The sequence below is a fragment of the Hyposmocoma kahamanoa genome, unplaced genomic scaffold (genome assembly GCF_003589595.1).
Source record: "Hyposmocoma kahamanoa isolate Upper Pololo Valley unplaced genomic scaffold, ASM358959v1 63, whole genome shotgun sequence".
Classification (NCBI taxonomy): domain Eukaryota; kingdom Metazoa; phylum Arthropoda; class Insecta; order Lepidoptera; family Cosmopterigidae; genus Hyposmocoma; species Hyposmocoma kahamanoa.
In genome coordinates this window covers 24,064,317-24,074,807 of record NW_020653851.1, presented here as the reverse complement: position 1 = coordinate 24,074,807, position 10,491 = coordinate 24,064,317, and positions in this window count along the sequence as shown.

The window sequence follows — 10,491 nt, the reverse complement described above, 5'->3', positions numbered from 1 at the left end:
GAACGGATCTGTTTGGAGTTCAAACAATGTAACGAAGCACGTAATTAGATCCCAACATGTAGTTTTTAAATAACAGGACAATTACAAAACGGGATATTAAAAAAAATCAGTTAAAATTTATAAAATATAAAGACGATTGTGGAAAATTATTTAAAATATTGCCAGTTGATAAAAAAGTAAAATTTGCGATAGCCATTGAAAATTATTACAAGAGTGAGTACAAATTATTGGTATATAACAGGTATAACACAAAAAGAGTTAAACAAAGGAAATTAAATAAACGTAAAGGTAATAATAATTATGGAAAAAGAAGTCATAAATATGTTATACCAAAAATATACAATCTCAGGCTCAGAGAAAGTACGAAGGTTAGTATAAAGATGTTGAAAAAGAAATTAAAAAATGTATTTCTAACTGATGTAATATTTTAATGAAATAAATGAATAAATAAATGAAGGGAGTCATAAATACGTCAGATTACAACAGCAAAATAACTGACTTACTATCCGATGAAAGCACGTATAAAAAGGTGAAGAAAGACCCTACCACCAAGATATTAAAAACAACAACTAAGTTAATATCTAAGCACTCCGATACGCTGAAACTTGATGAAAGTGAGTTTGTACCCTGCTGCGTAAAACCTCCAAAATTGTATGGGTTACCAAAAATACATAATGCTGACACCCCACTCCGTCCCATAGTTAGCCAGATTGACACACCAACCTACAAACTGGCTCAACACATGGCAAAGGTACTGTCACCTTTGATAGGGAACACTTCTACACATGTGAAGGATTCATAGCATTTCATCTACGGTTACACCATGGTCAGTATTGATGTTCAGTCGCTGTTTACCAACCTACCAGTAAAAGACTGCATTGAAATTGTACTTAAATAGCTAAGGGAACATAATATGTCCATTGAATGTGCAGAATTATTAGAACACTGCTTAACATCAGGCTATATATTGTGGAATAATGAATTCTACCTACAAATAGACGGTACAGCGATGGGCTCCCCGGTATCTCCCGTTGTTGCCGATATTTTCATGGAAGACTTCGAGGAGCGAGTTTTACCCGTGGCCCCAGCTAGGCCGAAGATTTACAGGATGCAGGAGTTTACAAGCTTGACTGTGAGTGCGGTCTCTCTTATATTGGATAAACAAAGCGAAGTATTTGTACCCGCGTCAAAGAACATATAGCTGATGTCAAACACCGTCGCGTAAACAAGTCTGCAGTCTGCGAGCATGTCATGGATAAACCTACACATTCAATGAAGTTTGACAAACCCCAGGTCCTTGCAAAAGAAGTCCTTTACCCTACCCAGGATGCTGCGAGAGGCCATTGAAATTAAAAAACATCCTAATTTCAACAGGGAAGATGGTTTCTCCGTATCACCAGTTTGGGATCCAGTATTTCCTCTAATGAAAAATCCCAAACAGACATAAGACTGCAGTACTAATTAATATGTTTTAGTTTATTCTAATTTCTATTCATAATTAATAATAAATTGAACTTAATAAAAATTCATTCAATAAAATAATTTGTAAAACTTAATATGACGTAAATTGGAATGTTTTCTTTGTAAAATTAAAAATAAGGTATTTAATTAATAACTATTGTAACTATAGTGAAAAAATAGGGTGGTTTGTATTAATATTAGACATAACTGGTTGAAGACTATACCAGCTCAGTCAACCGTGACCATGGGACCTGTAAAGGGCCCGAAACGTCGGTTTGTTTTTACAAACAAATATACGCGATTTAAATCCAGAAAAATAGTTTCATTTCTTATAAATATTATGATTAGAGATACCTAGTATTTTTTAGCAAAGACAGTTTTACTTTAGAAAATTAGCTAGTATTTAATGTAACTTAATTAATGACGAACGAACTAGAATATATATACCTATATATGGGTAATGTAAAAGAGCTTGCCAACAACCTAATGCCCTAGGTTGGCAAGGTCTTTAGAATAAGTATAAATTGTATAGAATGTATGGAAATAAAAATATTACAGTTGATTCTGATGATGTTTTACTACTGTTATATTCAATTATTTTTTTGTGAAATTACTCCACTAGTTTCTTATAATTATTAATAACAAAGATCAACACTTAGAAAATTGCATTCGATCCGGCCGGATTCAAACTTGCACCCTCAGGCAATCCATGCCAGATACTCTGCCAATTAAGCCACGGAACAAACCAGCTGACCTTGCCAATGTTTCTGTGCTTCTTGCAGATTTTGTTTTAGGTTTTTAACGACTGTTTTGTCGTAGCGCCATATGTAAGACCTTTACAGCTACCATCACTGATTAGAGATGTCGTATAATTGTAATTTTTAAGTTTATTGAATGTTTTGCTACCATTATATTCAATTATTTTTTGTGATATTACTCCACTAGTTTGTTAAAATTATTAATAACTTTTAAAAAGTTTCTTGCCTATGCTTTGCTAGCCTCCTAGCCACTGTTGCGGAGAGAATCGAACGGCCTATTTGTCCGGGCGTGGGAAGCCCTTCACATGACAGCCAGAAGGGATTGACTATGATTTGTGAGTTCACTTACATAAGCATAAGGCTATAATTGTTACTAACAGGACATGGAGACATCGTGAACGAAACAATTATTATTGTCGTTGTTATTATAGTACCTTCAATTAAAGGAAGCCATGAAATTCATCACAAAACGCTTTCCTTTCTAATGTTTTCCCCAAAAACTACAACTCAAGGCTAGATTATCGTCGTAAATTATGGTAAAGCGTGTCTGCTTTATATTTTTATTAATCGAAGTACGGAATTCAATTTCTTTTTTGGTAAATTTGTATTATTATTCTACTAACGTCGGGCACTTTTGTAGCACATATGTTTATCTGGTTAGAAACGAACACTACGGCACTTCCTTCCTATTTCAGAGCGAGGTTCTTATCGGGTCGTCGCTAACCATTCAGTGTACTAACTTCCAATTCCTGATACAACATGAAGTTTTTCCCTTATCTGATCTGAATAACTTCGTTTAGATCTCTTTCTCTTCGACCTTCTCTTCAATAATAGCACAGAATACCAAGTAAATAAATAATAATATAGATCGAAAATTAGTGCTTATCTAGGAAATTGTACCGTCCGCATTGGCTTTCACCATGTATGCACTACCGAGCATCGAACACTGAACGCATTGGTTCGTTCGGTCACATTTGTGCCGCCCGAGTGATCGGCGGGTGCCGTTCATTCTATAGGTAGGTATTCATACATAATTATACACTTTCAACAACGTAGATATATCTCACCCTGAACAATAAAGTGGCTCAATTCGAAAAGTGATTTAAGAGAAACTGACTAAAAATATATTTAAAAAAGACAAGACGGAAATCTTTATTTTATTTTATTTTATTTTTTTCGAATTATGACACTTTATTATTACGGGTGTGATAATAGCAATGTTATGGCTGCGTCCAGCTTCGCACCTGACACTGTGCAAACACGCATTTTGGGGGGGAGCACGAACTTCGAGCCCTTTGGGGTGGCAGCCCTGGCTCCCTGGGGCCACTGGCGAAACTACTAACGAGCTTTCAGTTGATTCCTCCGATGACCAAAAAGTTAACAGCTACTTCCGCCAAAGTATAGCTTTAGGAGAAACGTTGGCAGCCTCCAGAGCATGATGCATTAGAGCAAGTTGAAAGTATTTAGTTTAATTTCTTCTACATTCTGCCATCGGAAGAAAGAAAAGCACAAGCAGCAAATTTAAAATTCAAAGGTAAAATGAATATAAAAAAGTTTGTAGGCTTTTCTGAAAAGTAATAGTTGAAATATATTTTTGGTATTAAATAGTTTTATTTATGTTTAGTGTACATGAGACATGTTTTGTACAGAAATGTTCGTTGTATTTTAATTAGCCGTTTTAAAAAAATATATACAAAATAATATTACTGTGTGTAAAGAGCTTTAAATTTAAAACTTGATTTATAATAGAACTCAGTAGCATAATTATAGTAGCGCCTTTTTATGTGGTATATATGAAGTAATTATTGTAATTAAACTACAGAACAAGGGCGTAGTCACGTACATTCTTGAGTAAGAAATACCTTAAATAAATTTCTTTAACTAAATAAACTTTTACGAAACAAGTATGCCTTATGTTAGAAATAGCTGATTATTGTAATTGGACTACATAACAACGGCACAGTTTTATATAGTACTAAGTAAAATCCTTTGATAACAGTGTTTTTAATCAAGGTAATGGTAAAAAAATCTATAATGTACAAGCTAGGTTTAATGTAGTAACCGAGTCTTTTGCCTATTTCTAGTAAATGTGATCACTGATATCAATTATGCCTTTTGAGCATACGGTTTGTCTAACATTTTTTGAGATAGATTTCTTAAAAAAAAAACAGGTAGATGGGGTGCTTTTAATTAAATTTTGATGAAAATTTTACTTCTTTCATTATGAGGGCAGGTTATAAATGTCAAATAAGACTTTTTATGTTAGAAAATCTAACTGTTATGTCACTTATGTCTTTTGACCCTACTGTATACACCAGTTACTGAGATAGAATTCTGCAAAAAATTAGGTAGAAAGGCTTTTTCTCCTGATCCCGAATATGTATGTAATTAAATTTTGATGAAATGTTAGTTGTACCTTTTTCGTTTCGAATATATCATTTTCTTTATTTGAACATGCTCAGAAATGATTGCTTTAAAAAAACTAAGACGGAAAATTTGTCATTTATAGACAAGATTGCTTTCCGGCCAAGGCCTGCAAAGTAAGTAAGAAAATCCAATAATCTCCACTTCTCTAAACTTTTAAATCTACCTTCTATTGAACTACGGAAAAACGCAAAAGAAAAGCTCATACAGCCAATAGCGAAGTGTCGTTAATTGCGAGAATACCTACCTGAACCCCGATTCAGAACTCTTCGATATTTTCACCGAATCGTTCGGTTGGATATCGTTCCCGAATCGAAGGGCACTTTCCGAGCTAAACGATCGATTCGGATACGATATCGTTATCCAATAGCGTTTACGGAGTTAGCCGGTGAAAGAACTATAAGAAAAACGAAAATCCTTTTATACACATTTTTAAGACTCAAAGGCCTTAAATATAAGAATGCATTAGTTTCGCGTTCGAATAAATTAATAAAATTGAATAAAATACAAACTTTATTTAAAATAATAAGAGATTTCCATATTACATTCTTGCTTTGTAAACAACAGGACGTTCGGTAACTTTCATTCGATAAATGTGTTTTGAGTAACGTTTTTAGTCTAGTTTTCTCGAGAAGTTTGAGTAATCGTACGGGTGTGACGTCATTTCGGTTGGGTCTCGAATACGACAGTTTGAATTCGATTCGGGTGTTGTGAATAAAAATGAAAAGAAAACGTACGTTATAGGAAGATTCTGAATCGACCCCCTGTACCGCTTTTTTTTAAATAAACTAAAATGTTTTGGTATTTTTTGTTTTTTTTTTTGGTTTTTTCTGTTTTTTTTGCCATTTTTCTATGTTCGTCGCGAAAATAAGTTCCAGCGAGAAGAGCAGTAACGTAATAAAAATTTACACAATAAACTGTCACCAGAAGTTCAGCAGACTATTATTAAATGTGCCTGGAAAAACTGTGTCAAATATTACTTCTAATTTTAATAAATATTTTTTTACATTTTGTATTATTTATTTGAGAAAATCATTATATAGGCCGAGCCTTGTAACTCATACTCGTCCAGCAATCCCTTACTTCCCGGCCAGAGAAAGGCATTCTAACAGTTTCCATGAGCTCATGATTACAGTATTGAATAATTACTTATTCACACTTAAACATTGAATGATGATATGATGAAACAATGAATCCGAATTTGCCCGATTACACCTGATGAGGCTGGTCAATGATTCAACTGGCGCATCAAAAGCATAGGCACAGAAAGTAGTCAAAAATTGAGGTATATCCGTAGCATGGAACCTGACATGATAAAATGATACTTAAGACGGGTCACCGAAAGAGAAGCGGGAAAAAATTGTTTTGATAGATCAAACGGTTTAGGCATTTATTATTAAATAACGGTCTTACTAAATATACGATACACCTAAAGGATATTCTCTAAAGAATGTGCTAATTCGTTACACGATAAGATGTACTTTACCCGATCACATAAAATCCTAAAAAGAGGATAAAATGAAAAGTGTAAAACGAATTATTTAAGAATAGAATATCTAAGTTTGCACATAATTTTTATATGGACATATTTGTCTTTAAGTACTGTAGAGAACTTGCTAAATTTTAGTTTTCAACTGAAACCCTTATTATTAAATTCACACATTCACATCGAGCCCTTGTCAACGTCGTAACGTTGTCAAATTTTATTAGTACTAATTTTAAACACACGGATTGCGGGACGCGAGGGGCCCGCCCCCACCTCACCAGCTAAAATCTACGCTCGCGTTCAAATACTTCGCCATAACTGATCATACTTACACCAATGCTAGCATAGTTAATACAAATACCAATATTACTAACACCAACACACAGCATCGGTAATACTAATACTCACATCAATATTTTTATTAACATGGATTTCTGCAAAGTAACGCCTGATTCTGTTGATTGTAAACCGTATGCCAAAATTTTGGTAATAATTAATGTTATATCTGTTACTATTTTTCATAAGAAAATTAATATTTTTCTTAACATAAATAATATTTTCATAAATGTACTGTGAGGATAGTGTAAGAATGTTAATCTTTTTAAACTTATCTCCCCAAGACATTCTGGGGTCCAGATTGTAAATTACCCTAACCGCACGTTTCCAATGTCAGTGCAAATCAGAAACGCAAAATTTGTATCTGGATGAAATTTTGTTCCAAAATAACATAATAATCATCCTTTACAATAAATGACAATCTAGTAGAGCAGGTACCATATTTCAAACATCTTGGTAGTGTTATCACAGAAGATTTCTAATGTACCACTGCCATAAAGACTAGAATCGCAATAGCAAAAAAGGCTTTACATAAAAAAAACACACTTTCACTTCTAAAATACGAGTGCCTATACAATTGGAAAAAGATTCATCAAAACCTGTCTGGAGTACCGCACTATATGGATACGAGACATGGACAATAACAAACAAAGACAGAGAGAGATTGGAGTCATTTGAAATGTTTTACTGGAGGACTTTTGAATGCAATAGAGAGGAGAAGGGGAAAATATTTGGACATTTGTTGTTTGCGAATTTGTGAGAGTGATAACTGAGGGAAGGATAGAAGGGAAAAGAAAGAGACTAAGAATGGCGTATAGTGAACAAATAAAAAAGAAGATCAAAGTAAACAGCTCTAAAGAGGTCAATGAACTGGCTATGAACCTTGACGAATGGAGGAGGCTACACCGACAAGAATTTGGCTCTTAAATAAGATTTTAGAAATTTTGTACAGGATCAATAGCCCGTCAGAAACAGTAGGTCACTTAAGATTTAAATTCACTCAATTACATCTCTATGCTTCTTGTAATAAGAGTCCAAAGTGCTTCTAAACTACACATATTGCCCAAAGATCCTATATTCAAAGTTCCAAAGTACAACAATGTGTATGGTAGGAGATTTGAAACATACATTCTGCCCGAAGCATTAAGGCACCGGAAATTATTGTACAAACAAAAACAAAAAGCAAACTAACGTAATATAACGATATCTTGCTTTCGATCAATAGAAAACCGGAGATGATGTATGCACAAAACATAGTACGTATCACAGTAATTACATTAAGCGTGTGTTAAGCTGGAAAGATATAAGTTGTACATTTTGTCGCTTAATTTGAGTAACACACTATAGTACATAATCTCGTAAGTAAATATCTTAGAGCATATAGGACTGGAGGCGTCTTTGATAGGCAATCCCCTCTGTCAAGGTACAAGTACAAAACAACCGTCGCACAATAAACAATACTTTCAAATCGATGTTTTTCATTTGCATTATCGAATTCACCGCGTCAAATACTCCATGAAATATGTCGTCTTGCAACATACAAACTTGCAAAATCTCTGTTAAATCCGGCCTAACTACGACTGACTGACTACTAAGGATGGAATTACAATCCATTTATACGTCTATTTTTTACATTAATTACTAGTTTTCTATTGTAACACATTTTTTCACAATGACCACATTGATTAAATTTATCGATTATATAGAAAATATTTGAAAATATTCGAACATTTGACATAAGGATGCATATAAAGTTCCTTAATTACTGACAGGCAACACAAGAAGACAGACAAAAAATGCAATACTTCATGAACGTTGTTTTTTCGTTATAGTGAAGCAAACGTGCTTTTTAGCTCCGATTTTTATCCATAGATTATGTAACGAAGTTTATTCAAATTGACTTCTCCGTCGTATTATATATTAAATAATAATGTAATAAATTATAAATAATGAAAATAAATTGTAATTCTTTTCATATAAATCGTACCGTACTATAAGAAAAAAGAAAAATAAAAACTACATATACGAGTACATACTTACATACAATACACATAAATTACAAAATTAAGCAAAATAACCAAATAGCTAACTGTCCTTATCCATGTACACAAGCATGCGCGAAAGACGGAAAGAGACCAGTTCCGCGATTGAAATATTTCGATTTAGAACAAAGAAACTATAGAGTTGATTTAATGTATCTTATTTTTAAAATGACATTTTATTAAATGTTTCTAATAAATAACTAACAAAATATTGTTGTATTCGTTTTACTGTTTGGAGTTATGAATCAGAAGTCCGAAAATACATTTGCCCGAGATAATTCTTGCTCGAATTTTTGTAATCACAAATGTATTTTTTTAAATTATTTTAGGAATATTTCAAACTACTTCAATTTTTTTTTTGTAATAAGCTACCAAAATCCCCTGAAAGCATAACGGTCTTGTTATAAATCGGTTTTCCAGATTATGAAATTTTAAGTTTACGTTTAGTTGGAATCTAGAAATTCGAAACCTTTCTTACAGCACGTCAAAACTACCAACAGAGAAACATAGCTATTTTCACATTGATAATATTTGTATGTACCTATATATCTGCACAACTCTTATACCTTGAAGTGAATTCGTATAGAATTAAATATAATACTGTATTTTTATTATTTTTATTATTATTATATAATTAATTAATATTGACATTAAGATTACTCCATCACTCTTGTGTTCAAGTAGCTTTCACTAGAAGCTAAATATGGTGCATTTTGTTATTTCTAGTAGAAGCTGAATATGGATAATTTTTGGGCCTTTAAATTGTAGCAAACAAATTAAGCAACACTGCAATGACTGTACAATTTAAATTAAATGTTTTAGTTTTTTTATGTTTCTTTATACGTTTGTATCATTGACTTACAATTATATGGACGTCGGGTCCGCGCTAAAAAGTGTCCGCACTTGTAAGGCGCTAAAATCGTATACAGAGCGCGACACTCCGCTTTAGTCTTCATTTGTTCTACTGACAGCGCGATACTGCGATGACATTACAATTTAAATTTCGAATAGGTTGACTTGGGACATTTTTTCGTGGTTTTTGTATTAGACCCGTCGTCCATTTATTTGTAAGTCAATGGTTTGTATAGATTAATTTCGGCCATGCTTGTCATTGGTTCCACGCCGACCGCGAAAAGCCGGAAAAACTTTGGACATTTTTTCGCGGTTTTTGGATTAGACTTTGGATTGTATTTATTGACATCCATTTATTGGTAAGCCAATGGGCAATCTCCTCTGGCAAATACAAATAAAACAATACCACTGTTACACTACTCACAAAATTGCAAAAGGAAATCATCTACATCCAGTCTAGCCAAGGGTGGAATTACATTTTTCATATACGTGATTAACCAGTACGTAATACATATCGATACCGTCACGTCGATAACTTTCTGTCTCTAATATATTCATGAGAATCGATTTATTTTTATAGGCATAGTGGCTTATTCTGTGTACGGACATGACATGAATGTATGTTTTATCTGTGTATGTGTAAAAATAAGCTAGTGTTGTCAATTTTTGTTTTTGTGAGACCATAGTGTCACAACTCAATATTGCATTTGAGTGCACCTGTTTGCTTGCAGTACTACCCCCCGCCCTTCAAAAAGTGGCAGAAAGTTTTGTTCGAGAAATAACGCTAATAGCGCCTCCCATCCTATATGCTCTAAGGTAAATATTTTTAACTTTAGTCCTTGTAACTAAAGAAGCTTATTTTTTTTAAATAAACGTTTTATTCTTTTAACTATAATATAAATTTAAAAAAGCAGTGGCAGCCTAACGGTTTCACTCGCGTCTGAAGCAAAGGCGTGGGTTCAAGTCCTAACTCGCGCCTCTGAGTTTCTCGGAATTTATGTGCGAAATTTACCATGAGTTCGGTGAAGGAAAACATGGTGATGATACCAGAAGGTTCACAACCCTCGAAAAATGTGTTAAGTCTACAACTCCCATTGGGCCTACCCTCGCCTGAGAGAAGATCCGTGCGCAG